General features: G+C 40.6%; 1 protein-coding gene across 2 annotated transcripts in view; it reads right to left on the reverse strand.

Moving 5' to 3' along the window:
• The window catches only part of METTL16 (methyltransferase 16, N6-methyladenosine), a 471,205-nt gene that overhangs the window by 218,719 nt on the left and 224,607 nt on the right, over positions 1-27,879 (reverse strand). The gene's annotated exons all lie outside the window — the stretch shown is intronic.

Here is a 27,879-nt window from a genome sequence, read left to right on the forward strand (position 1 = left end):
TTAAGCAATTTAGATTTAGAAGTCACATCGGCTGACCAGGATTTTAGCCACAGCGCTCTGCGCGCCTGAATGGCGAATCCGGAATTCTTAGCCGTAAGCTTAGTTAGATGTACTACGGCATCAGAAATAAATGAATTAGCTAGCTTAAGGGCTTTAAGCTTGTTTGTAATCTCATCCAATGGAGCTGTTTCAAGGGTCTCTTCCAGAGACTCAAACCAGAATGCCGCTGCAGCCGTGACAGGCGCAATGCATGCGAGGGGTTGTAATATAAAACCTTGTTGAGTAAACATTTTCTTAAGGTAACCCTCTAACTTTTTATCCATTGGATCTGAAAAGGCACAGCTATCCTCCACCGGGATAGTGGTACGCTTAGCCAGAGTAGAAACTGCTCCCTCCACCTTAGGGACCGTCTGCCATAAGTCCCGTGTGGTGGCATCTATTGGAAACATTTTTCTAAATATAGGAGGGGGGGAAAAGGGTACACCGGGCCTATCCCACTCCTTGGTAATAATCTCTGTAAGCCTCTTAGGTATAGGAAAAACGTCAGTACACGCCGGTACCGCATAGTATCTATCCAGCCTACATAATTTCTCTGGGATTGCAACCGTGTTACAATCATTCAGAGCCGCTAATACCTCCCCTAATAGTACACAGAGGTTCTCAAGCTTAAATTTAAAATTTGAAATGTCTGAATCCAGTCTATTTGGATCAGATCCGTCACCTACAGAACGAAGCTCTCCGTCTTCATGCTCTGCCACTTGTGACGCAGTATCAGACATGGCTCTAACATTATCAGCGTACTCTGTTCTCACCCCAGAGTGGTCGCGTTTACCTCTAAGTTCTGGCAATTTAGAAAAAACTTCAGTCATAACATTAGCCATGTCTTGTAAAGTGATTTGTAATGGCCGCCCTGATGTACTTGGCGTCACAATATCACGCACCTCCCGAGCGGGAGATGCAGGTACTGACACGTGAGGAGAGTTAGTCGGCATAACTTTCCCCTCGATGTCTGGTGAAATTTTCTTGACATGTACAGATTGGCTTTTATTTAAAGTAGCATCAATGCAATTAGTACACAAATTTCAATTGGGCTCCACATTGGTCTTAGAACATATTGCACAAAGAGATTCCTCTGTGTCAGACATGTTTAAACAAACTAGCAATTAGACTAGCAAGCTTGGAAAATACTTTTCAAACAATTTTCAAGTAATATAAAAAAAACGTTACTGTGCCTTTAAGAAGCACACAAAAACTGTCACAGTTGAAATAACAATGAACCGGATTAGTTATAGAAACCAATTTTTTACAGTAAATGCATTGATTTAGCAAAGGAATGCACCCACTAGCAAATGGATGATTAACCCCTTAATACCGGAAAAACGGATAACAATAAAATATAAACGTTTTTATCACAGTCAAAACACAGTCTCACAGGTCTGCTGTGAGTGATTACCTCCCTCAAAACTAGTTTTGGAGACCCCTGAGCTCTGTAGAGACGTCCTGGATCATGCAGGGAGAACAAGGAAGACTTGTGACTGAATTTCTACTGCGTAGAAAAGCGCCAAAATAGGCCCCTCCCAACTCATAATACAACAGTGGGGAAGCTCAATAAACTGATTTTATTTAAAACAAACGACAGCCAAGTGGAAATTAATGCCCATAAAATTTTTCACCAAGTACCTCAGAGCTAAAACGATTAACATGCCAGTAAACGTTTTAAATATAAATACATGAAAAGTAATAAAAAAGCCTGTTGCTAGTCGCTTTTACTGCAGAAAGGCTATAAGTTATATGTATACAGTATTTTCTTAGTGAAGTGCCATTCCCCAGAAATACTTTAGTGCCAACATACATACATAACAGCCTGATACCAGTTGCTACTACTGCATTTAAGGCTGTACTTACATTTTAACGGTATTAGCAGTATTTTCTCAGTCAATTCCATTCCTTAGAAAATAATATACTGCAACATACCTCTTTGCAGGTGAACCCTGCCCGCTGTCCCCTGTTCTGAAGTTACCCCGCTCCTCAGAAGGCCGAGAACAGCAAATGGATCTTAGTTACGTCCGCTAAGATCATACACAAACTCAGGTAGATTCTTCTTCTAATGCTGCCTGAGAAAAAACAACACACTCCGGTGCCGTTTAAAATAACAAACTTTTGATTGAAGAAATAAAAACTAAGTTTTAATAACCACTGTCCTCTCACACATCCTATCTATTAGTTAGGTGCAAGAGAATGACTGGGTATGACGTAGAGGGGAGGAGCTATATAGCAGCTCTGCTTGGGTGATCCTCTTGCACTTCCTGTTAGGGAGGAGTTATAATCCCATAAGTAATGGATGACCCGTGGACTGACTACACTTAACAGGAGAAATATCTTTTGAGACAGCAGAGTATAATCTCTGCACCATTGACAAAGCATACAAAGCTGAAGAGGCCTCATGTGAAAAAGAGCAAATTACATCTTTAGCTGCAATCATTAGACCTAGAACCTCCATACAAAGTGCAACCGAGGGGAAAGAGTGAGACTGAAGGTTCAGACAAGCTGACACCAATCAACCTTCTTTGCTCTGTTTTAAAAAGACTCATGGAGACTGAATCTATTTAAAATCCCCAAAAAATTACCTTTGTTTGAGAAATCAAACACTGCAATACCCTGAGTTCTGATCACAGACAAAAAGGCACCCAGAACACCTTTGTGAATATTCTTGGAGTGTTGCCAGAACAAATGGTCAAGCAACAAACTGATAGTGCTTGTCCAGAAGGGCAAACCTCAGAAACTGGAAATGTTCTTTGTGAATTTGAAAATGAAGGTAAGCATCCTTTAAATCTATTGTGGGCATAAACTGACCTTGCTGAACAAAAGGCAGAATAGTACAAATAGTTTTTATTTTGAATGACGGAATCCTTACGAAATTGTTCAGGGCTTTCAGATCCAAAAGTGGCCTGAAAGTTCCTTCCTTCTTTGGAACAATGAAGAGATTTAAATAAAATCCCATCCCCTGTTCCTGCAAAGGAACTAGTACAATCACTCTTCCAGATCTGAGACAGAATGGAAAAAACTTGAACTTTTAAAGGATTACTTAGAACATTGGACAGAAAAAACTTCCTCTGAGAGGCCTTGTTCTAAATCTTATGCGATATCCCTGAGAAACTATATTCACAATCCAAGGATTTGGAACAGACTGAAATCAAGCCTCCTGAAAGAGGCTTAACTTGCTCCCTACCAAAACTTCTGAATCGGGTGCTGAGCCTCCATGAAGTTTTGGTAGTAGGGATAGATTTTTTTACCCTGCTTAGACTTGTTCCAGTTAGCACTAGGCCTTCAGACTGAGCCAGAGATGCCTTGCTTCTGAGCAGAGAAGTCACTTGTGTTCCTTATTATGACCAAAGGAATGAAAACGATTGGAAGCTTTAGATCTCCCTCTGGGCTTTTTGTCTTGAGTAAGAAAAGCCCCTTTACCTCCAGTAACAGTAGATATTATAGTATCTAAATCAGAACCAAACATTTAGCAGCAGGTAAAGGATATAACTTTTTAAACCTTGAAGAGGAGTATAGGAATTACCTGGCTTAGACCATTTCCTAGAAACCATGTCAGAGACATCATCAGGAATAGGCCAAACCTCAGGGAGATTAACAAGTCTTAAAAACTTGTTAAAAAAAAATGATTACAAGGCATATTCATCAGAAACTTTTGGCTCTTTAACCCCCTAAAATAATTAAGACCTCCTTTAAAAGAGAAGAAATATGTTCAATTTCTTTAAAAAAAAAAAAAAAAAGAGGAAATATCAAGTTCAAAATCAGTTAAAGAGGGGGCGGAGCTATCTACAGAGCTGGTAGGACGTGTTTTGGTGCAGCTCCCGGGCCCAAGATCCTAATTTAGGGGTCTTTTCACACTCTGCAACAAACTATTTGTACCTAGCATCTATGTGGATAGACCTACGAACTGGTGTTATGCATTTATGAACTTTTGGGGACCCTGAGAGTCTGCACCAGTTAGCCGTCATTGCCACATATTGCAGAACTGGGAGAGAGAGCCGCCATCTTGGGGATGCTACACTCTATTTGCAGGCTTCTGAGAAAGCTGCAAACCTACTTCTCCTTGGGGTTTTAGACTCAGCCTGCCCTATGGAGACTCCGCTTTATTTCCTGGAGGTAATGAGGCGACTGCTGGAAAACCACCATGCCAGTTTGACCGACAAGCTGTACGCAGCTCCTAGCAGAAATGGCGCCATTCAGTTCCAACAACAACCTGACCTCGCTGAGCCTATCTTACAGGGGGCTTATCAGAACGCTATTACTGAGGCTGTCGACCCACCCCAAGAAGCTGCAACAAACCCGAACTCTCCCGACACAGATCTAAGACCGGAGAAGACACTGGTTCTTCGGAGATGGCCAGTGAAAGGTAAATACCAGGTACTACAGGGGAATTTTCTATCGCTTCATAGCAGCACACTACTAACTGTTAATACCAGCACCATAAACATACAGGTGCGTTTGCCCGTGGCTTTCCCGTTTATCAGCGAAGACATGCCTCTCAACATACGGCTTCAGCGTTCTCCTCTCTTCAGTAGCCCTCTGGTTCCCACTGCTAATCGAAAGGGAATAGGTTAAACGTTTGCAATACAAGGGACTCTCTGTTTTTTCTACCTCCCTCATACCGGACTTTGTGTTTATTATGGGATGGGTTGAACATGGAACCCCTGCTGAACTTTCAATAAACTCGGCAGCTCTACTAGGAACCTTTTTCTTTCTCTGACTGCCTAATAAGTTTGGATTCCCACTGAGACCTGCCCCAGGATATGGACACGCTACTTTCTTTAAAGGATTACTTTCTGTTATAATTGTTAAGCCAAACAACTAACATATTAAAGTTAATAAACATTAATTAAAACCTACTGACCTATAGTTTCTCCAAAACGAAGTTTCATAACGTTATAAAAGTTATATCTTTTATTCCCCAATGATGTCACGTTTTCCTGCCCACTATTTTCAGCACTGCGTGTTCAAAATACTTAAACCAATAACTTTGTGTTTAAAGCGCCATTTTGAAACCTAGGTATTGTAAACGGATTGGTACAGAGCAAAGGATACCCACGGAGTGGGTTTGGAAAACAATTAAATTTGCAGACAAGATTTCTGATATACGGTAGAGATATGTTAATGAAATGCTATTGATAAAAAGCGTATTTGGGGCAGTTAGTTAGTAACAGGCATAGAAAATATTTACTTACAGTAGCCCTTTAACAATGAATGGTTATGGTTGGCACAGCAGGTTTACATGGCAGTTCTCCTATGATATAAATGGTTTTCAAGAGTTAATGTTTGTCTAAATATATTACAGTAGTTCTGTTGACTGCCCTATTGGGTTAATTGTTATGCCTAGACCCCCCTTAATTACATTTTCCCCACATTGCTGTTTGCCCATACCTTGGTTATAACAAGGTCTCTTCTATTTGTGGTGCTCATTGTGTCTGTTTTTGGGCGCTTAACATAACCCACTAGTATGATTGTTTATTATTTTAAGTCCTATATCACGTTTTAGAAATGTTTATACTATAAATATGTACCAATCTAGTTAAATGTTATATGGTAACGAAGGGCGGGCTGTGAGCACAGATGTGAATGGTGTAATTTAGGTCTTGCGAGATATCATTTGAAAAGATATTGTGTGTGCAATGTTACTGATAAATGAGCTTTACTGTGGCAAGAGTGACTAAACTGCATTACCATAATTATAACTACTATATCCCTTAGCATCATAGTTACCTGCAGCATGCTGCTGATCCAATATGTCTCTTCTCTTGTGAATTGATTTGCGCAATAGAGATGTGTGCATCCCAGTACACAAATAGAAGGGTTACAAGTTTTTTTACAATCTTACAATATTCTAACCTGATGGGTGAAAGGAAGGTATCTTACCTTATAATGTTGATGACTATACCTACAAGTTAGGTGTGAAAAGAATTTTAGATGTGGTCTTGTTATTGAAGTGTTAAATGTTAGTTTTTATCATGCCTCGTCTATAACACATAGGTATCATATGACAGCGGATAGTTAGGATGCAGCTGACCGCCTATAGATTCTACAAACATATTTACGTTTACACTTCTTTGCACACCCTATATAGCTGGTTGGCCCTGAGGAGTGAAACAAAATGTGCTATGCTGTCCCCTTCCATTGTGAATGCCCCTAAGGCTTGGGTATCAGCGGCCGAGATCCCTAAGCCCCTTCATTTATATTCTCATGGATGGCATAGACAGTATATATGGAAAAGAGCGATTCTAAATGTTATCTTAAGGAATAGCCATCCTGATATACATAATTCACCATTTGTCTTGTTTGCACCTTTATGCCAAACTCTATTTTACTAGCCTTAATACCTAACCACGGTCCCTGAAGGGCCCCTATGTTTATTCATTTGTTTATGTGTGTTGACCCTGATAGGTTCCATGAGTGTTGTCAATGTACCACCCTTTGTAGTCTCATACAACCTATCGGGGTTGAGAACTGAGGGGTTTAACCCCCCACCTTTTCTAACTTATTATAGGATGTATGAGGGTTTAATGTACACGAATAATTTTGGGCTTCAAATGGTGTCCTCATAATAACTATTGAATGTTTTAGCCATCAACATATGTAACATACTTGGCGTATTCTGCCTCACATGTGCCAGCTCTACATTTATAGCTTAATGACTGTTATACTGGGTTCTTATGTCTGAGATATGCTTCATCTCCCTTAAGCCAGTTCACCATGACTTGAAAGTTTCACACGTAATATATTATATTTACTGTATTCAATTTAACACCTCCCCCCATAATATAATATACCTCCTACTTTTGGAGGGTTAACTATGCGGCTTCTCTTGTCTATGCCGCAATCAAATTGTTGTCCCCACATAATTTACCATATTATCCACATATTTTTTCTATCATATACTATGTCAATTGCTAATTTACTTTACGCTTACAAATCCAGAAGCGACCATTCAAGCTATTCATCTTAGTGTATAAAAAGAGGTTCCAGTCTTTTCTATAAGATTATGCACATTAAAAATTGTATCTTCCTACTTATATAGAAATCGTCAAACTGAAATGTACTATTTCTACTTGTTTTACGCTGTGTTGTTTTATATATGTTGTATCACTTTTGCACAACCTCAATTAAAAAAAAAAAAAAAAAAAAAAATCAGTTAAAGATTCCTCATCACCAGAGGAGGGCACATAGAACTTGTAGAAGGTAAAATTTGAACTGACATTTTACGCTTGTTTGAGGGCAGGAGAGCAGCCAGCACCTCAGAAACTGCAGTCTTGATAAAAAAAAAATCAACACTAGGTGAAACATCATTAATATGCTAATATAATAAACAAACAGAAGGTGCATTAATACCCAAATAAATAATGCTAAACATGAGCCTCATAAATGAGCTGGAGAAGGTCCTCAGTTTTATTACAATACGCAGATTTAATGGTAGAAAGGTGTTCAGGGGACTCAGTTTCTAGTGTATACAGCTCCATTGTAGCATTTGACAAAGCAATGCAATAAATACTATAACCCCTTAAAAAGCTCTTGAGGAATGGAATCACTTACCCCCTTCCTAAGTAGCTTTTTAAATGAATTCACAGGTACAATGAGCGCTAAGCCGAACTGCAAAAGAGAGCAGGAGACAAACAACCGATGGTCAGAAAACGCTTATCAGTATGAAGAAATGCGCATAAAAAACTGACAGCTATAAGGGATTTAGCGTGTCAAAACCCGATGTGCGCATAGCTGAGGATGAATGTGAGCTAACCCAGCGTGCATAAACCAGCTGAAGAGCGAAAGTAACTATAATAAGACTAAAAGAGACATGTGCTAACCCGACCAGCATTGAGCAAACGTGTGCAACCCCGGTGTGAGTAAACCGAAAGGACAACATGTAAAATTCAAACTAAGCGCACCAAAAAAAAAAAAACCTCAGAAAACAAAAAGGGGAATAATGTAAAGGATTCAGCCTATCTTTTTAAACAACAAAAATTCTGGTGTTGACTGTCCCTTTAAATAACTCTCCCACTTCCCCCATGCCCCAGTCATTCTGTTGAGGGAACATGAAACAGTAGGAGAAATATCAGGGTATAAAAGGTGCCAGAAGAAAAATATAATTTATAGGGCCGGGGCCGTGGACTCTTCTTATACAGAAGGAAATTAGATTATCTGGTGAGCATAATTTATGTTTTCCTTCTTAATATAAGGAGAGTCCATGGCATCATTTCTTACTGTTGGGAAACTTATACCCAAGCTCTAGAGGACACTGAATGATAACGGGAGGGACAAAAAGAGAGGCGGACCCTAATCTGAGGGCACTACAGCCTGCAAAACCTCTCCCCCGAAAGCTGCTTCATCCGAAGCAAAAACATCAAACTTGTAAAATTTAGAAAAAGTATGTAAGGAGGACCAGGTGGCTGCCATACAAATCTGATCCATAGAGGCTTTGTTCTTAAAAGCCCAAGAGGAAGCCACTGCTCTAGTAGAATGAGCCGTAATCCTCTGAGGAAGTTTATGTCCCGCTGTATCATAAGCAAAGCGGATAACACTTCTTAACCAAAAAGATAAGGAAGTCGAAGAGACCTTCTGTCCCTTACGCTTCCCGGGAATAGACAACAAACAAGGACAAAGTTTGTCTAAAATCCTTAGTAGCCTAAAGGTAGAACTTCAAGGCGCAAACCACGTCCAGATTATGAGGATAATCTTGGTTACAAGGAAGGAACCACAATCTCTTGATTGATGTTGCGGTCTGAGACGACCTTAGGAAGAAAACCTAACTTAGTACGTAGGACAGTTAAACGATAAAAGTGTATATCCTGCGCAGATAACAGAAGGGAAAGGGGATATGAAATACCTCTGGCTCTCCTCAGCGGGTCCCTAGTGTACCCAATATGAAAGTAGAAAATAGATGGGGGTGGAGGTGAGCGCCAAAAAAGGCTGAGGTAGGGAATGGGGACACCTGTTAGACTGATAGAGCGGTGTCCACAATGTAGGTTCTCTTGTTGACGTTGGTGGAATCGATGTACAAATAGTATAATAACTATAAATTAGTTGTAAACTTTAAGAATGTATATCAATGTTTAATCCACACAAAAATGTTAAAATATCTCAGATCTACTTAAAAACATACACAATCCTAAAAATAGAAATAAAAATAACAATCATATAAAATCATGGATCCATGTTACAATAAAATAAATGCAAAAAATGGGAATGCACAATAAAAACCTTTTTGCAATAATTGATCTTATAGACCAAGTATCCTAATTAGGCCACGTGTCCTAATTGGAGTAGTTTATTTAGAAACAGTCCAGATGGTGGTAAATGTTCTTATGGTTATATTTGTCCAATTAAATCACAATATGGCAAAAAAAAATTAGTGTCTCTGTCCGTGACCAATTCTGAAATAATTCCAAAGCAGTGTGTGTCCTGTGCCTGAAATGGTGAGAAAATGGAAAATCCAAAAATGTGTGATCACTTAATGTGAAAAAAAGGGGAAAAAAATGTAGAAAAAATGTAGAAAAAATGTAGAAAAAATGTAGAAAAAATGTGTAACCTTGCAAAAAATGTGAGAATCCTCCAGTTTATGTGGCAAAAAGTGAGTATTCAAGGTGATTAAAAAAGTGTCCAATGTGATATAGTGATTTCTGTGCAATGAAGTTGTAGCTCAGTATGATCCAATCAAAAACCAAATAACATTGTGCAAAAACCTGTAAAGAAAACAAACAATACTATAATATATACAAACTGTTAAGTGGGTATATCAGTATTATGCTTACTCAAATCAGTCGACGCGTTTCGGCCATGTACTCCTGGCCTTTATCAAGACTAACATTGTGAGTAAGCTGAGAGAATTTATAGGAGCTGTTGCTAATGTTTGGGCGCCAAAAAGCTAGTAGGCCACGCCCCCTTCCGGTTAGGTGCATTGTGGGTATGGGCAAAAGTTTAGTTTTAAAATGTACTCTTAAAAGATCAAAATATTAATTTATGAGTCTTAACTATTATTGTGTTCTTGGGGCCATTTCAATTTGGGCTATTTGCTTTGTCTATGTGCCCTTAGTTGGCATCCTAAGTATGATAAATTTGTATTCCACCTACACTTCCGGTTTCGCTAGTGTTTGTCATGTTTACTTCCGGTTTTTCTAATGTTGGCTCATATCCTGTGGGTTAGTGATGCTATCATACTTCGATAGCTATCTATTTAGGTATTGACCTAACTCCCTTTGTATATCATATGGCGACTACTTTATCTTTTAGCTAAAGCTGCCTTTACTTTCATTCTTTCTCTTTATTACCTCTGTTCGGCACATATTTATACTTCCGATTAGCGCATATTAGCACTTCCGGTTTCGCTATGTCATAGCACTTCCGGTTTCTGTTGTTTTCCGGTATCGTGATTGTCTAATACTTCCGGTTTCGATAGGTTACACTACCACACAGAGACTAATGTGAGAATAAATCTAAGCTGCCTATTAATAAGTGCTGGATATATGGCGGTATGTTTGGGTACATGAGTGAATATTGTGATGTAACCAAATCCAAGTACCTATGGTATAGTTTGTGTTACCATACTCAGACTCGAGTAAATTAGTAAAACAATTTTAAATTATTTAAAATAATTCAAAATAAAATAATATAAGACCAAAAATACAATAAAAATACAATCGGGTTACATGGAATAAGATAAAATAAAATGAAATCAGGATAACACTGATACTAATAGAATGCCATATGGAACTGGCTATACAATGAATACCTCCTAAAATCAGAGTGACAGTAGTAGATCCTATCAGGTCTTTTCCACCTGACAAGTGTAGGTATACTGATAGCATGGATTCCCTTCTATAAGACGGGTTTACTTACCTATGTGCGTAATAGAAAAGAGACCTCCACTGTCTTCCCAGTCCTCTCCCATTATTGAAGCATCCCACACATTGGCCCCATCTAGTGTCTACATTATATGGTCCTATCTGGTTTTACAATCATGTTATGTTTAAAGTTTTAATTATAATATTAATTTTAAATACTAATACAATGAGGATTATAATAATTCTGGGATTTTGTAATTTAAAAATATTCTAAAAGCTTTTAGAAAAGTTTGGGGTATTTTAAGAAGTTTGAACATATTTTAAGCAATTTGAAACCATTTTTGATTTGGCATTCTGTTGAAATATGAGCTTGAGCAGTTATTTGTACTACTGTCACTCTGATTTTAGGAGGTATTCATTGTATAGCCAGTTCCATATGGCATTCTATTAGTATCAGTGTTATCCTGATTTCATTTTATTTTATCTTATTCCATGTAACCCGATTGTATTTTTATTGTATTTTTGGTGAACTGTATTTTGGATTATTTAGATTATTTTAATATTTTAATTATCTTATATTATTTTATTTTGAATTATTTTAAATAATTTAAAATTGTTTTACTAATTTACTCGAGTCTGAGTATGGTAACACAAACTATACCATAGGTACTTGGATTTGGTTACATCACAATATTCACTCATGTACCCAAACATACCGCCATATATCCAGCACTTATTAATAGGCAGCTTAGATTTATTCTCACATTAGTCTCTGTGTGGTAGTGTAACCTATCGAAACCGGAAGTATTAGACAATCACGATACCGGAAAACAACAGAAACCGGAAGTGCTATGACATAGCGAAACCGGAAGTGCTAATATGCGCTAACCGGAAGTATAAATATGTGCCGAACAGAGGTAATAAAGAGAAAGAATGAAAGTAAAGGCAGCTTTAGCTAAAATATAAAGTAGTCGCCATATGATATACAAAGGGAGTTAGGTCAATACCTAAATAGATAGCTATCGAAGTATGATAGCATCACTAACCCACAGGATATGAGCCAACATTAGAAAAACCGGAAGTAAACATGACAAACACTAGCGAAACCGGAAGTGTAGGTGGAATACAAATTTATCATACTTAGGATGCCAACTAAGGGCACATAGACAAAGCAAATAGCCCAAATTGAAATGGCCCCAAGAACACAATAATAGTTAAGACTCATAAATTAATATTTTGATCTTTTAAGAGTACATTTTAAAACTAAACTTTTGCCCATACCCACAATGCACCTAACCGGAAGGGGGCGTGGCCTACTAGCTTTTTGGCGTCCAAACATTAGCAACAGCTCCTATAAATTCTCTCAGCTTACTCACAATGTTAGTCTTGATAAAGGCCAGGAGTACATGGCCGAAACGCGTCGACTGATTTGAGTAAGCATAATACTGATATACCCACTTAACAGTTTGTATATATTATAGTATTGTTTGTTTTCTTTACAGGTTTTTGCACAATGTTATTTGGTTTTTGATTGGATCATACTGAGCTACAACTTCATTGCACAGAAATCACTATATCACATTGGACACTTTTTTAATCACCTTGAATACTCACTTTTTGCCACATAAACTGGAGGATTCTCACATTTTTTGCAAGGTTACACATTTTTTCTACATTTTTTTCCCCTTTTTTTCACATTAAGTGATCACACATTTTTGGATTTTCCATTTTCTCACCATTTCAGGCACAGGACACACACTGCTTTGGAATTATTTCAGAATTGGTCACGGACAGAGACACTAATTTTTTTTTGCCATATTGTGATTTAATTGGACAAATATAACCATAAGAACATTTACCACCATCTGGACTGTTTCTAAATAAACTACTCCAATTAGGACACGTGGCCTAATTAGGATACTTGGTCTATAAGATCAATTATTGCAAAAAGGTTTTTATTGTGCATTCCCATTTTTTGCATTTATTTTATTGTAACATGGATCCATGATTTTATATGATTGTTATTTTTATTTCTATTTTTAGGACTGTGTATGTTTTTAAGTAGATCTGAGATATTTTAACATTTTTGTGTGGATTAAACATTGATATACATTCTTAAAGTTTACAACTAATTTATAGTTATTATACTATTTGTACATCGATTCCACCAACGTCAACAAGAGAACCTACATTGTGGACACCGCTCTATCAGTCTAACAGGTGTCCCCATTCCCTACCTCAGCCTTTTTTGGCGCTCACCTCCACCCCCATCTATTTAGTACGTAGGACAGCCTTATCCGAATGGAAAACCAGATAAGGAGGCTCACATTGCAAAGCGGCAAATTTAGATACTCTACACGCAGAAGCAATAGCCAGTAGAAAAAGAACCTTTTCAGGTCAACAACTTAATGTCAATCTCATGCATAGACTCAAACGGAGCGAGTTGCAAAACCTTAAGAACAAGATTTAGACTTTAGGAGGAGCCTTAGATCTAAACACAGGTCTAATCCTAATCAGAGCCTTAACAAAGGACTGTATATCGGGAAGCTCGGAGAGCCTCTTGTGCAGTAAAACAGATAGGGCTGAAATATGTCCCCTCAGGGAACAGATAGAAAGGCTCTTCTCCAGTCCATCCTGGAGAAACTATAGGATCCTGGCAACCTTAACCTTATGCCACTCTTCACACCAGAATAAGTAGGTTCTCCACACCTTATGATAGATGCGATGAGTAACCGGCTTACGAGCTTGAATGAGTGTCTCAATCAGTCTCTCAGAAAAACCTCTCTTGGCTAGGACTAAGCGTTCAATCTCCACGCAGTCAGCCTCAGAAAATCTAGATTTTGATGAACAAAGGGACCTTGTTCCAGTAGATCCCTGCGACAAGGTAACTTCCACGGAGGAGATGATGATATCCTTCGCGGCCACGATGGAGCAATCAGAATCACTGATGCCTGCTCCTGCTTGATGCGAGCAACTACACGAGGAAGAAGTAGTAACGGCGGGAAAAGGTAAATTAGACTGAACCTCCAAGGCACTGCTAATGCATCTATTAGCTCCGCCTGAGGATCCCTTGACCTTGATCCATATCTGGGTAGCTTGGTATTGAGACAGGACGCCATGAGATCTATCTCCGGCCTCCCCCACCTGTTGCATATCTCCGCAAACACTTCGGGATGGAGGGACTATTCCCCCGGATGAAAGAATTGTCTGCTGAGAAAATCCTCTTCCCAGTTGTCCACACCCGGAATGTGGATCGCTGACAGCGAACAGCCATGGGCCTCCGCCCACTCCAGAATCCGAGAAACATCCCTCATTTCTAGGGAGCTTCTCGTTCTACCCTGATGGTTGATGTAAGCCACCAAGGTTATATTGTCTGATTGGAATCTGATAAACTGGGACTAACCCAGAAGGGGCCAAGCCTTCGAGAATATTGATCGGGAGGGAGCATTCCTCCTGAGTCTACCGGCCCTCTGCCTTCTTGGCACCCCAAACAGCTCCCCATCCTGATAGACTTGCGTCCGTAGTCACAGTCTCCCAGGATGGTCTTAAGAAGGATTTCTTTCGGGACAGATCTGGACAGAGTCACCAAGAGAGCGATTCTCTCGACCGGTTGTCCAGAGAAACAGTTGAGACAGATCCGAATGATTGCCGTTCCACTGCCTCAGCATGAACAGTTGCAACGGTCTGAGACGGAACCCGACAAAGGGAATGATGTCCATGCTGGACACCATGAGACCAATCACCTCCATACACTGGGCCACAGAGGGCCTTAAGGATGTCCGGAGGGCGAGACATGCCGAAGCTAGCTTGCAACGTCTTTGGTTCATTAGAAATATCCTCATGGATATGGAGTCTATTATAGAACCCAGGAATTCCACCCTGGTGCTTGGTATAAGATAACTTTTTATAGGTTTATCTTCCATCCATGTGATCGAAGAAGAGAGATGCGAGATTCCAAATGGTCTTTCAGCAGACATAAAGATGGTGTAGCAGTAGCTAGACCAAACGGAAGTGCAATGAACTGGAAGTGCTGGTCCAGGAACACAAACCTTAGGAACTGGAAGTGATCATTGTGGATTGGAACGTGAAGGTAAGCATCCTTCAGATCTATAGTGGTCATGAACTGTCCTTCCTGAACTAAGTGTCAGGGTTTTTCCCTGTTTTGTTTGCCATGTGCTGTTGGCAGCAATTTTACTTACCTTTCTTGCTGACCCCGGTGCATACTGTGTGATTCTGATCATTTACTGCACTTCCTTTTATGGCCAGCTTGGTGTACATCATCCGTGTGAGACAGGATGCAGTCTCAGAATTGTGATGATGTCACTTATTATTTAAAGGGCCTCTGTTCAGTATGCTTTGCCCTTGCTTGGTCTCAGACCTGTTTGTGAGAGCTCCTGTGTATTACCTGGCTGTCTGACGTCCCTCCTGGTTCCTGATCCCTGGCTTATTCCTGACTCTACTGTTCTCCTTGCTCCTGATTCCGGCTCGTCTGACTACTTGCTTTGGCTCCTTACTCGTCTCGAATGACTACCAGCTCTGGTTTTGATTCCTGACTTGTTATTTGACTTGTGGACTTTTTATTATTTTTTGCTATTAATAAAGGTGTGATTATTTTTGCACTTCTCATCTCAGTCTGATTCCTGGCACCCTGACATTAAGGGAAGGATGGACCTTAACGTCTCCATCTTGAACGAGGGGACATTTAGAAATGTGTTTAAGCACTTTAGGTCCAGAATCGGGCAGAAAGTTCCCTCCTTTTTTTGGGACCACGGAAAGGTTTGAATAGTATTCCAAACCTCTTTCTGCTATAGGCACCGGGACAATGACTCCTAAGGAGGACAGATCCCCCACGCACCCCAGAAAGGCTTCCCTCTTTTCTGGTCTGGAAGAAAGGCTTGAGAGGCGAAATCTGCCCTTGGGTGGATGAAATTTTAAACCTATCTTGTATCCCTGAGCTATGACCTCCAGGACCCATGGATACTGCATGTCCCTGAACCAAGCGTCTGAAAAGAGCATCAGTCTGCCCCCTACACAATTCGGAGCTGTATCAGGGACCGTCCGCCAATGACATCTTCTCCTACAGCCAGTTCGGTCAGGAAAGAGGAAATGAAAGCAAGACCACACCCGGTCACATGGTGCACAAGGCAGGACCGCCCATGCTATGAGAAAAAGTGCGCCAAGCTACAAGCTACGAAACGCTCAGAGTAAAAGTAAAAACCTGTGTATTCCAGCCAAATAACAAACGGTCTATGAGCCCAATAAAAACTCACTCATAAAGCAGCATAAAATCAAAGCATCACATTTGATTAAATCCCCACTGTTCAATAATCTCCCTCAGGAGATATTAACCCATGATTCTATTAAAATAAAAGGAGCCACACTGTGACCCTATCTTCTAGCGTTTTCAACATATGTAAAATTGAAACGATCTTACCAGAATGACAGTCTTGTAGCATCGCTTCTGAAATGGACTTGAGTGAGAGAACAAGCAGGCAGTGAAACTTGTCAACAATGATTGCTTAGGAGCTATTAGCAGGTAGTCTGGATGGGTTCACAGAAAGACTCTCCCTGCATCTCCAGACTCTAACTTTCGTCAATGCTCTCACTGAGAGGCTGACAAGACTACTTAAAACTTTAGTCCCATATCGAAGGGTAGATACCCCTCCTAAGAAACTACTCTGAAATCTTCTAACACTTCTCTGCCATCCTCCTGTGACGAAAGGCAAAGAATGACTAGGAGATGGGGGAAGTGGTAGAGGTATGGGGTGTCTTTGCCTCCTCCTGGTGGCCAGGTTCAGTATTTCCCAACAGTAAGGAATGATGCTGTGGACTCTCCTTATATTAGGAAGGAGATATATATATATATATATATATATATAGCTATATACACACACACACACACACATACAAAAAAGTGTGCACAACATAATTTATATAGTGTCTAAATAATACTTACAATAGACACTCATCCACCAGCAAATAATCAGCTGACAGCCAAACCAGTACTGAAACATATCAGCAGAAGTTATGAAATAGGGGTATATTGTAGATCCAAAGAGGGAGGCAAAAGACAAGTCCTTGCAACCAATTATGGAAGGTTTATGAAAAATTTCTCGAGGGGAAAACAGAATCACTCACAAACCATACCCTACAGACATTTTTGGTTCAAATAAGGTGCTATTAAGACTATTTCTGGAATATCCCAAGCGATTAACTAACTGATCAAAAATCTGATTGATAAGACCATATCCCGGAAGATATTCTACTTCCCAGTTATTGACTCTAGACATGTGAATTGCTAAAATGGAACACTAATAAGCTTCTGCCCAATTATGGATGAGAGAAACCTCATTATAGAAATGTGGGTACCACCCTGATGATTGATGTAAACTACTGCCATGATGTTAGAAAAAAAAGAAAAAAAAAGTGAGTAAGCGCCTTGCGGCATGAAACGCATAAGATAGCGGAGCCCTTCAGTTTGTATCTTGAATCTTATGTTTTATATGGAATAAAGAAGAAGTTTGTTCACGCTCACGCTGTTGCTCAGTAGCCAGTTTTTTTTTCTTCTTGCGTTAATGTGCGGCTGTCCACCGCTTCCCACTGGCTCCACACTGCCCCTGTGTTTGGCTGTGACATGGCCTCTTTTTCCCACTGACGGGATTTTCTGCAGCGGCACTCAACCTACTGTACTGCCATGATGTTGTCTGACTGAAAGGGAAAGAAAAGAATCAATTTCAGAAGAGGCCAAGCCTGAAGCGATCCAAAAATCGAATGGAGTCCCAAGACATTTATTGGTAGCCTCGCCTCCTGAGGCGACCACATTCACTGAGATCTTTGAGGGCCCCAGACCACTCCTCAACCTAACTGGTGTCCATGGAAATTACCTCCCATGAGGCAAACATTCCTTGAGACATGCCCGACTACCTAATACAACTCAATTAGCTGTGACAGGTTGGTGTGATCTCCATTCCAATGATGTAGCATGAAATGTTGTAGTGGATGTAGATTAAATCTTGCAAACAGAATTGCATCTGAAGCTGCCAACATTTTTATTTCCCATTCCCCCCTGTGGATATAGAAATAATAGATTCCAGGCCGGACCCAAACAAAATCTTTCCTTTGAAAGCTAACAATAGTAGTCTTAACAAAAGTGCACTTTCTAGCAAGTGCCAAGGCTGCATCCTAAATATTAATACAAATAATCGCATCACAAAACAAGGAGGAGTGTGCGAGCCGTAAGCAGTGAATGCGCTTCTGAATATCCTCTAACAGTATTCGTCTTAGAGACCTGCACCTGCCGCACAGACAATATAAATATCCGTTGGAATAGAAGACACCCCTGCAGAAAAGCATTCCAAAGAAAACTCTCCATTTTCCTAAATATAGGATCTCTAAAGGATGTGATATCCTCGAGCACAGGGAAAAGTTTCTTAAATTTTAGAGAAAGAGTAAACGTAATCCCAGGTTTGTCCCACTCCTTAGAAATAATATCCATGACCAAGGCAGGGACTGGAGATCTCAGAAACTCTTCTAGCAGAAAAAAACAAAAACAAAAACAAAACCTCCCAAGATGGAGAAACCTGGAAAACTCTTAGAACCAAATGAAGGTTCCAAGGAGGAGATATCGGTTTTATCCTGATTAAAGCTTGAACAAAGTTCTGAATGTCAGAAAGCTTAGCAATTTTCTTGTTGGACACAGAAAGAGACAAAATCGGTCGCTTTTAAGAACTAGCGGATAAACACTTATCCAAGACATCTTAAAGAAATTGAACAATTCTAGGAATAAAACCCCTGGAACACCTCAATTATTCTCCTTCCTCCTGTGGAGGCAAAGATTAAACTGGTTTTCCAGTGAGGTGGGAGGGTTTTTAAGTTCTCTTGGAGTTATAAGAATCTTTGCCTCCTCCTAGTGGTTAGTGGTGGGATTTCCAGGAGTAGTGACTCGTGGACTCTCACCACCTTTATTAAAGCAATATAATTCAGCTCACCCTCTTTTTTATATCTTGACTGTATTCTAATTGTAGCACTTACCAGGAAACATGCTCCCTTTAAGAAGAATCAAAGCAGGAAACCCAGTACCTTATAACTCCAGTCCATCTCCTTAAATGTAAAAAAAAAAAAAAAAAAAAAAAAAAAAAAAAAAAAAAAAAAGTGCTATCCCAGACTCCAGGACAGCTTAGTTTTCAATGATTAAGACAGATAGGGCAGGTGATTAAATGAAACTTAGACTAAGATATAGAAATGACAGCAAGTTTGATTAAACTTACTTTATCTTGGTTGCCCCATACAGCACTTATCAGGCCATTTATCTTTTATCAATGCTGCCCAAAGTTAGAAGTTCAACCTTGCCCTTACTTTGAAAATCTGGAAAGGCAAGATTTAGGCTTTTCCTCTGCCACAACTTTATTTTGAGAGATCTCTCCAGGAAGAAGCAGAAAAATTATCTATGGGTATCAAATAAGGCTGAGTGATCTGACAATACTTAAGACACGTAAACTCTAACTGAGACCTATTCTGTGAAACGCAACCAGAGATTAGATACCATTCCATTAAATAAAAAGGTTCATGAGGTACCAATAGGAAGTCTGTGTGTGAAGACCAGATAAGTGGAGTTGAGGTTGTGTATCTCGATTCCCCCACACACACTTCATTGGGTAGTGCTACATAAGGGAGTCAGAATCTCAATTTATATTAATGACGCAATATCTCACTCAATAAATTAATCTAGTATTTTAGCAAATATATTTTTTTAAATATCTTGTGAAATTCATATTTGTACAAATTAATACATCTGGATTGTTACTTAAAACAATTAAAGAAGGGGGGAACTTCCGGGCAGCGGCCATGATTAGTCGCATAGCTGCATGCTGCTACAGCTTTTTCCTGAAAAATACAGAAATACACGTTAGCACATTGATCTGTTTAATATTTTATTGGAGCTATTTTGTGCTTTAGACTCTGCATCTATTGTGCTTAGTTTTGCAAGAATAGCTGCTGGCATTGGCACCTGGATTCGCTACAAGAACTCTGCCTACATTACCCCCGGCAGGGCGCCTTGGCCCTGTCGTTATGCAGCACTTGATGTGCTAAAATCTATAGCATATGACTGAAACGCAAGCTACCTCTAAATATCTCAATACCCTGTGGGGATTGAAGATTGTATCCTAATGGAGATTTGGGAGTTGCTGGCTAACCACCATGCCGCACTTGGAGAGTCTTTGCAAGCTGCTTTCAGCTCCTCCAGACCACATGATGAGCTTGTTACCTCACCCGCGTATATCAGCTTTGTTGCCAAAAGTGGATCACTCCAGCTGCCACCCTATATTATGCACGTGTAGAGACTTGGACGCGGAAAAAACAGAATTTATGTTTACCTGATAAATTACTTTCTCCAACGGTGTGTCCGGTCCACGGCGTCATCCTTACTTGTGGGATATTCTCCTCCCCAACAGGAAATGGCAAAGAGCCCAGCAAAGCTGGTCACATGATCCCTCCTAGGCTCCGCCTTCCCCAGTCATTCGACCGACGTAAAGGAGGAATATTTGCATAGGAGAAACCATATGATACCGTGGTGACTGTAGTTAAAGAAAATAAATTATCAGACCTGATTAAAAAACCAGGGCGGGCCGTGGACCGGACACACCGTTGGAGAAAGTAATTTATCAGGTAAACATAAATTCTGTTTTCTCCAACATAGGTGTGTCCGGTCCACGGCGTCATCCTTACTTGTGGGAACCAATACCAAAGCTTTAGGACACGGATGAAGGGAGGGAGCAAATCAGGTCACCTAGATGGAAGGCACCACGGCTTGCAAAACCTTTCTCCCAAAAATAGCCTCAGAAGAAGCAAAAGTATCAAACTTGTAAAATTTAGTAAAAGTGTGCAGTGAAGACCAAGTCGCTGCCTTACATATCTGATCAACAGAAGCCTCGTTCTTGAAGGCCCATGTGGAAGCCACAGCCCTAGTGGAATGAGCTGTGATTCTTTCAGGAGGCTGCCGTCCGGCAGTCTCATAAGCCAATCTGATGATGCTTTTAATCCAAAAAGAGAGAGAGGTAGAAGTTGCTTTTTGACCTCTCCTTTTACCAGAATAAACAACAAACAAGGAAGATGTTTGTCTAAAATCCTTTGTAGCATCTAAATAGAATTTTAGAGCACGAACAACATCCAAATTGTGCAACAAACGTTCCTTCTTTGAAACTGGATTCGGACACAAGGAAGGCACGACTATCTCCTGGTTAATGTTTTTGTTAGAAACAACTTTCGGAAGAAAACCAGGTTTAGTACGTAAAACCACCTTATCTGCATGGAACACCAGATAAGGAGGAGAACACTGCAGAGCAGATAATTCTGAAACTCTTCTAGCAGAAGAAATTGCAACCAAAAACAAAACTTTCCAAGATAATAACTTAATAATATCAACGGAATGTAAGGGTTCAAACGGAACCCCCTGAAGAACTGAAAGAACTAAATTGAGACTCCAAGGAGGAGTCAATGGTTTGTAAACAGGCTTGATTCTAACTAGAGCCTGAACAAAGGCTTGAACATCTGGCACAGCTGCCAGCTTTTTGTGAAGTAACACAGACAAGGCAGAAATCTGTCCCTTCAAGGAACTAGCAGATAATCCTTTCTCCAAACCTTCTTGAAGAAAGGATAGAATCTTAGGAATTTTTACCTTGTCCCAAGGGAATCCTTTAGATTCACACCAACAGATATATTTTTTCCATATTTTGTGGTAAATTTTTCTAGTTACAGGCTTTCTGGCCTGAACAAGAGTATCAATGACAGAATCTGAGAACCCTCGCTTTGATAAGATCAAGCGTTCAATCTCCAAGCAGTCAGTTGGAGTGAGACCAGATTCGGATGTTCGAACGGACCTTGAACAAGAAGGTCTCGTCTCAAAGGTAGCTTCCATGGTGGAGCCGATGACATATTCACCAGGTCTGCATACCAAGTCCTGCGTGTCCACGCAGGAGCTATCAAGATCACCGATGCTCTCTCCTGATTGATCCTGGCTACCAGCCTGGGGATGAGAGGAAACGGCGGGAATACATAAGCTAGTTTGAAGGTCCAAGGTGCTACTAGTGCATCTACTAGAGTCGCCTTGGGATCCCTGGATCTGGACCCGTAGCAAGGAACCTTGAAGTTCTGACGAGAGGCCATCAGATCCATGTCTGGAATGCCCCACAATTGAGTAATTTGGGCAAAGATTTCCGGATGGAGTTCCCACTCCCCCGGATGAAATGTCTGACGACTCAGAAAATCCGCTTCCCAATTTTCCACTCCTGGGATGTGGATTGCAGACAAGTGGCAGGAGTGAGTCTCCGCCCATTGAATGATTTTGGTCACTTCTTCCATCGCCAGGGAACTCCTTGTTCCCCCCTGATGGTTGATGTACGCAACAGTCGTCATGTTGTCTGATTGAAACCGTATGAACTTGGCCTTTGCTAGCTGAGGCCAAGCCTTGAGAGCATTGAGTATCGCTCTCAGTTCCAGAATATTTATCGGTAGAAGAGATTCTTCCCGAGACCAAAGACCCTGAGCTTTCAGGGGACCCCAGACCGCGCCCCAGCCCACCAGACTGGCGTCGGTCGTGACAATGACCCACTCTGGTCTGCGGAAGCTCATCCCCTGTGACAGGTTGTCCAGGGACAGCCACCAACGGAGTGAATCTCTGGTCCTCTGATTTACTTGTATCGTCGGAGACAAGTCTGTATAGTCCCCATTCCACTGACTGAGCATGCACAGTTGTAATGGTCTTAGATGAATGCGCGCAAAAGGAACTATGTCCATTGCCGCTACCATCAAACCTATTACTTCCATGCACTGCGCTATGGAAGGAAGAGGAACAGAATGAAGTATTTGACAAGAGTTTAGAAGTTTTGATTTTCTGGCCTCTGTCAGAAAAATCCTCATTTCTAAGGAGTCTATTATTGTTCCCAAGAAGGGAACCCTTGTTGACGGAGATAGAGAACTTTTTTCTACGTTCACTTTCCACCCGTGAGATCTGAGAAAGGCCAGGACAATGTCCGTGTGAGCCTTTGCTTGAGGAAGGGACGACGCTTGAATCAGAATGTCGTCCAAGTAAGGTACTACTGCAATGCCCCTTGGTCTTAGCACCGCTAGAAGGGACCCTAGTACCTTTGTGAAAATCCTTGGAGCAGTGGCTAATCCGAACGGAAGTGCCACAAACTGGTAATGCTTGTCCAGGAATGCGAACCTTAGGAACCGATGATGTTCCTTGTGGATAGGAATATGTAGATACGCATCCTTTAAATCCACCGTGGTCATGAATTGACCTTCCTGGATGGAAGGAAGAATTGTTCGAATGGTTTCCATTTTGAACGATGGAACCTTGAGAAACTTGTTTAGGATCTTGAGATCTAAGATTGGTCTGAACGTTCCCTCTTTTTTGGGAACTACGAACAGATTGGAGTAGAACCCCATCCCTTGTTCTCCTAATGAAACAGGATGAATCACTCCCATTTTTAACAGGTCTTCTACACAACGTAAGAATGCCTGTTTTTTTTTTTTGTGGTCTGAAGACAATTGAGACCTGTGGAACCTCCCCCTTGGGGGAAGCCCCTTGAATTCCAGAAGATAACCTTGGGAGACTATTTCTAGTGCCCAAGGATCCAGAACATCTCTTGCCCAAGCCTGAGCGAAGAGAGAGAGTCTGCCCCCCACCAGATCCGGTCCCGGATCGGGGGCCAACATCTCATGCTGTCTTGGTAGCAGTGGCAGGTTTCTTGGCCTGCTTTCCTTTGTTCCAGCCTTGCATTGGTCTCCAGGCTGGCTTGGCTTGAGAAGTATTACCCTCTTGCTTAGAGGACGTAGCACTTGGGGCTGGTCCGTTTCTGCGAAAGGGACGAAAATTCGGTTTATTTTTGGCCTTGAAAGACCTATCCTGAGGAAGGGCGTGGCCCTTGCCCCCAGTGATATCAGAGATAATCTCTTTCAAGTCAGGGCCAAACAGCGTTTTCCCCTTGAAAGGAATGTTAAGCAATTTGTTCTTGGAAGACGCATCCGCTGACCAAGATTTTAACCAAAGCGCTCTGCGCGCCACAATAGCAAAACCAGAATTTTTCGCCGCTAACCTAGCCAATTGCAAAGTGGCGTCTAGGGTGAAAGAATTAGCCAATTTGAGAGCACGAATTCTGTCCATAATCTCCTCATAAGAAGAAGAATTATTATTGAGCGCCTTTTCTAGCTCATCGAACCAGAAACACGCGGCTGTAGTGACAGGAACAATGCATGAAATTGGTTGTAGAAGGTAACCTTGCTGAACAAACATCTTTTTAAGCAAACCTTCTAATTTTTTATCCATAGGATCTTTGAAAGCACAACTATCTTCTATGGGTATAGTGGTGCGTTTGTTTAGAGTAGAAACCGCCCCCTCGACCTTGGGGACTGTCTGCCATAAGTCCTTTCTGGGGTCGACCATAGGAAACAATTTTTTAAATATGGGGGGAGGGACGAAAGGTATACCGGGCCTTTCCCATTCTTTATTTACAATGTCCGCCACCCGCTTGGGTATAGGAAAAGCTTAGGGGGGCCCCGGGACCTCTAGGAACTTGTCCATTTTACATAGTTTCTCTGGAATGACCAAATTCTCACAATCATCCAGAGTGGATAACACCTCCTTAAGCAGAGCGCGGAGATGTTCCAATTTAAATTTAAATGTAATCACATCAGGTTCAGCTTGTTGAGAAATTTTCCCTGAATCTGAAATTTCTCCCTCAGACAAAACCTCCCTGGCCCCCTCAGACTGGTGTAGGGGCCCTTCAGAACCAATATCATCAGCGTCCTCATGCTCTTCAGTATTTTCTGAAACAGAGCAGTCGCACTTTCGCTGATAAGTGGGCATTTTGGCTAAAATGTTTTTGATAGAATTATCCATTACAGCCGTTAATTGTTGCATAGTAAGGAGTATTGGCGCGCTAGATGTACTAGGGGCCTCCTGTGTGGGCAAGACTGGTGTAGACGAAGGAGGGGATGATGCAGTACCATGCTTACTCCCCTCACTTGAGGAATCATCTTGGGCATCATTTTCTCTAAATTTTGTGTCACATAAATCACATCTATTTAAATGAGAAGGAACCTTGGCTTCCCCACATTCAGAACACAGTCTATCTGGTAGTTCAGACATGTTAAACAGGCAAAAACTTGATAACAAAGTACAAAAAACGTTTTAAAATAAACCGTTACTGTCACTTTAAATTTTAAACTGAACACACTTTATTACTGCAATTGCGAAAAAGTATGAAGGAATTGTTCAAAATTCACCAACATTTCACCACAGTGTCTTAAAGCCTTAAAAGTATTGCACACCAAATTTGGAAGCTTTAACCCTTAAAATAACGGAACCGGAGCCGTTTTTATATTTAACCCCTTTACAGTCCCTGGTATCTGCTTTGCTGAGACCCAACCAAGCCCAAAGGGGAATACGATACCAAATGACGCCTTCAGAAAGTCTTTTCTATGTATCAGAGCTCCTCACACATGCATCTGCATGTCATGCTTCTCAAAAACAAGTGCGCAATACAGGCGCGAAAATGAGACTCTGCCTATGATTAGGGAAAGCCCCTAGAGAATAAGGTGTCCAATACAGTGCCTGCCGGTTATTTTACAAAATTCCCAAGATTAAAATAATTCCTCAAGGCTATGGAGTATAAAATATGTTTATATATAAATCGATTTAGCCCAGAAAATGTCTACAGTCTTAAAAAGCCCTTGTGAAGCCCTTTTTTTCTTTCTGTAATAAAAATGGCTTACCGGATCCCATAGGGAAAATGACAGCTTCCAGCATTACATCGTCTTGTTAGAATGTGTCATACCTCAAGCAGCAAAAGTCTGCTCACTGTTCCCCCAACTGAAGTTAATTCCTCTCAACAGTCCTGTGTGGAAACAGCCATCGATTTTAGTAACGGTTGCTAAAATCATTTTCCTCTTACAAACAGAAATCTTCATCTCTTTTCTGTTTCAGAGTAAATAGTACATACCAGCACTATTTTAAAATAACAAACTCTTGATTGAATAATAAAAACTACAGTTAAACACTAAAAAACTCTAAGCCATCTCCGTGGAGATGTTGCCTGTACAACGGCAAAGAGAATGACTGGGGAAGGCGGAGCCTAGGAGGGATCATGTGACCAGCTTTGCTGGGCTCTTTGCCATTTCCTGTTGGGGAGGAGAATATCCCACAAGTAAGGATGACGCCGTGGACCGGACACACCTATGTTGGAGAAAAAGGCCCTAGATGTGGGGGCTGTACATCTGAAGATTACGGCTGGCGATGATGAGGAAACGACAGAACCCCTAAGATAGCCAAAAAAGCCAGGTGTGATTATACCTAATTCCACAACAGCCGGCCCCAAAATGGATACCAGCCTATTTGCAACATCTAGGAGCGGGACCCCATACCACCGACCTCAAATCTTACCTCCCGCCTCTCCGTCGTACCTGAATTATGGCAAAGTAAACCACCCCATCTTGGTAGTCGATGGGCAGCGGAGAGGCTGCAGTACCCTTGCATTATCCTCTTCCATACAGGCCTATGTTGCTACCGCTATTAAACTTACCAGAGAGTTCCCTCCAAGTATCACTCCCTTCACTTACAGCTTACGGGGACTTCGAACATACCTGCTTATGAATGATATGACAAATCACAATTTGGGGACTCTGCGGTCTGTTATTGTTGCAATTTTTACATTTGCCACAGCTGCTGGTGACAATTAATATAAGACAATGTAGTCTGTTTGAAGTTTGTTCAGAACACTATGAAGCAACGCTCCTAGGTTATAGCAACAATATAGTTATTTCTTTTGTATAACAAGATCAGGCTGTACACTCACAACTTTCTTGCATGCACCATTCTAGGTCCTACAAAAATATAAGAGAACACCTAGCAGAGATAGAGTGGAGCACACTTGTACAGTATACCGATTAGAGAGTTTCACTCAAATGACACTCCTTTATCTCAAGGCTTATGGGGTACATGGGCATATTTGTTTATGAATGATGCAAATATCCATAACCAGGGGACTCTCTATGGACTATCATTCAACCCCTTCATATGCCATAATCATTGGTGAAAGTTCATACTTTATAATGTTTGTGTGTTTAATAATGTATAAAGTTATAATTCTAGATTAACACATACCTTACTGTATCTTTATGTAACATGAACATGAGGTGTGTCTATGATACTTTTGCAAGCCTACCCCTCAAATCCTTAGCATTTCCTCCTCTTCATTCTGTGTTGTCCGCGGCCGAGATAGCACAGTTAGATTATTTAAGTGTAGAGGGAATGGAATGGGCTTGCAGCTTCTCTATTGCTCCATCTTTGTATACACACACTAACAAATTTATTTTTATGAAACAGCAGATCATAACCAGGGGACTTCTCTTTAGCCTTAATCCCTAGCTCATATCAGTTACGGTTAGTTGGGATCCGCAATGGGTAATTTTGAGGTATTTACGTCTCCCATACTCTCTCTGCCTCCATAGTGAAACTTTTAAGTATCCCTACTTATATTAATTTTTATTGTGCCCATTTCCTAAGACTTAGTAAGGTGTTAGACCTGGGAAATACCCTATATTAGCTTCTACACATATCAGGAGTTCTCCACAGGTTATACTTTTCTACCTTTTCTATCTGCTTTATCTTGTTTATTATATATCTCAGTAGCTTGCTATCATTCCAATCTTTGAATATACTCCCTTAATGTTGTCTAATAGACTATCCACATATGGTTATTATTGATTTTGAATTACCGTATTTACTTTATTTGTTTAAATATTCTACTATAAAAATGAGGTTTATCAAGTGAGATCCATTAGTGTTCTCCTATATCCCAAGGAGCCTTCTGCCTTTACTATGTTTTATATGAGGTCCAAAAGTGGCCCATTGCGTTCACTGTAAGACTCAAAGATTATATAGCATGTTATATATATTGTATATTATATTTTGACATTGTTTTGTAACTATTACTTATTTTGGTCTCAAGAAGTTTATATGCCTTATTCCAAACCTCAATAA

This window comes from Bombina bombina, chromosome 3, assembly GCF_027579735.1.
Source record: "Bombina bombina isolate aBomBom1 chromosome 3, aBomBom1.pri, whole genome shotgun sequence".
Taxonomy (NCBI): Eukaryota; Metazoa; Chordata; class Amphibia; order Anura; family Bombinatoridae; genus Bombina; species Bombina bombina.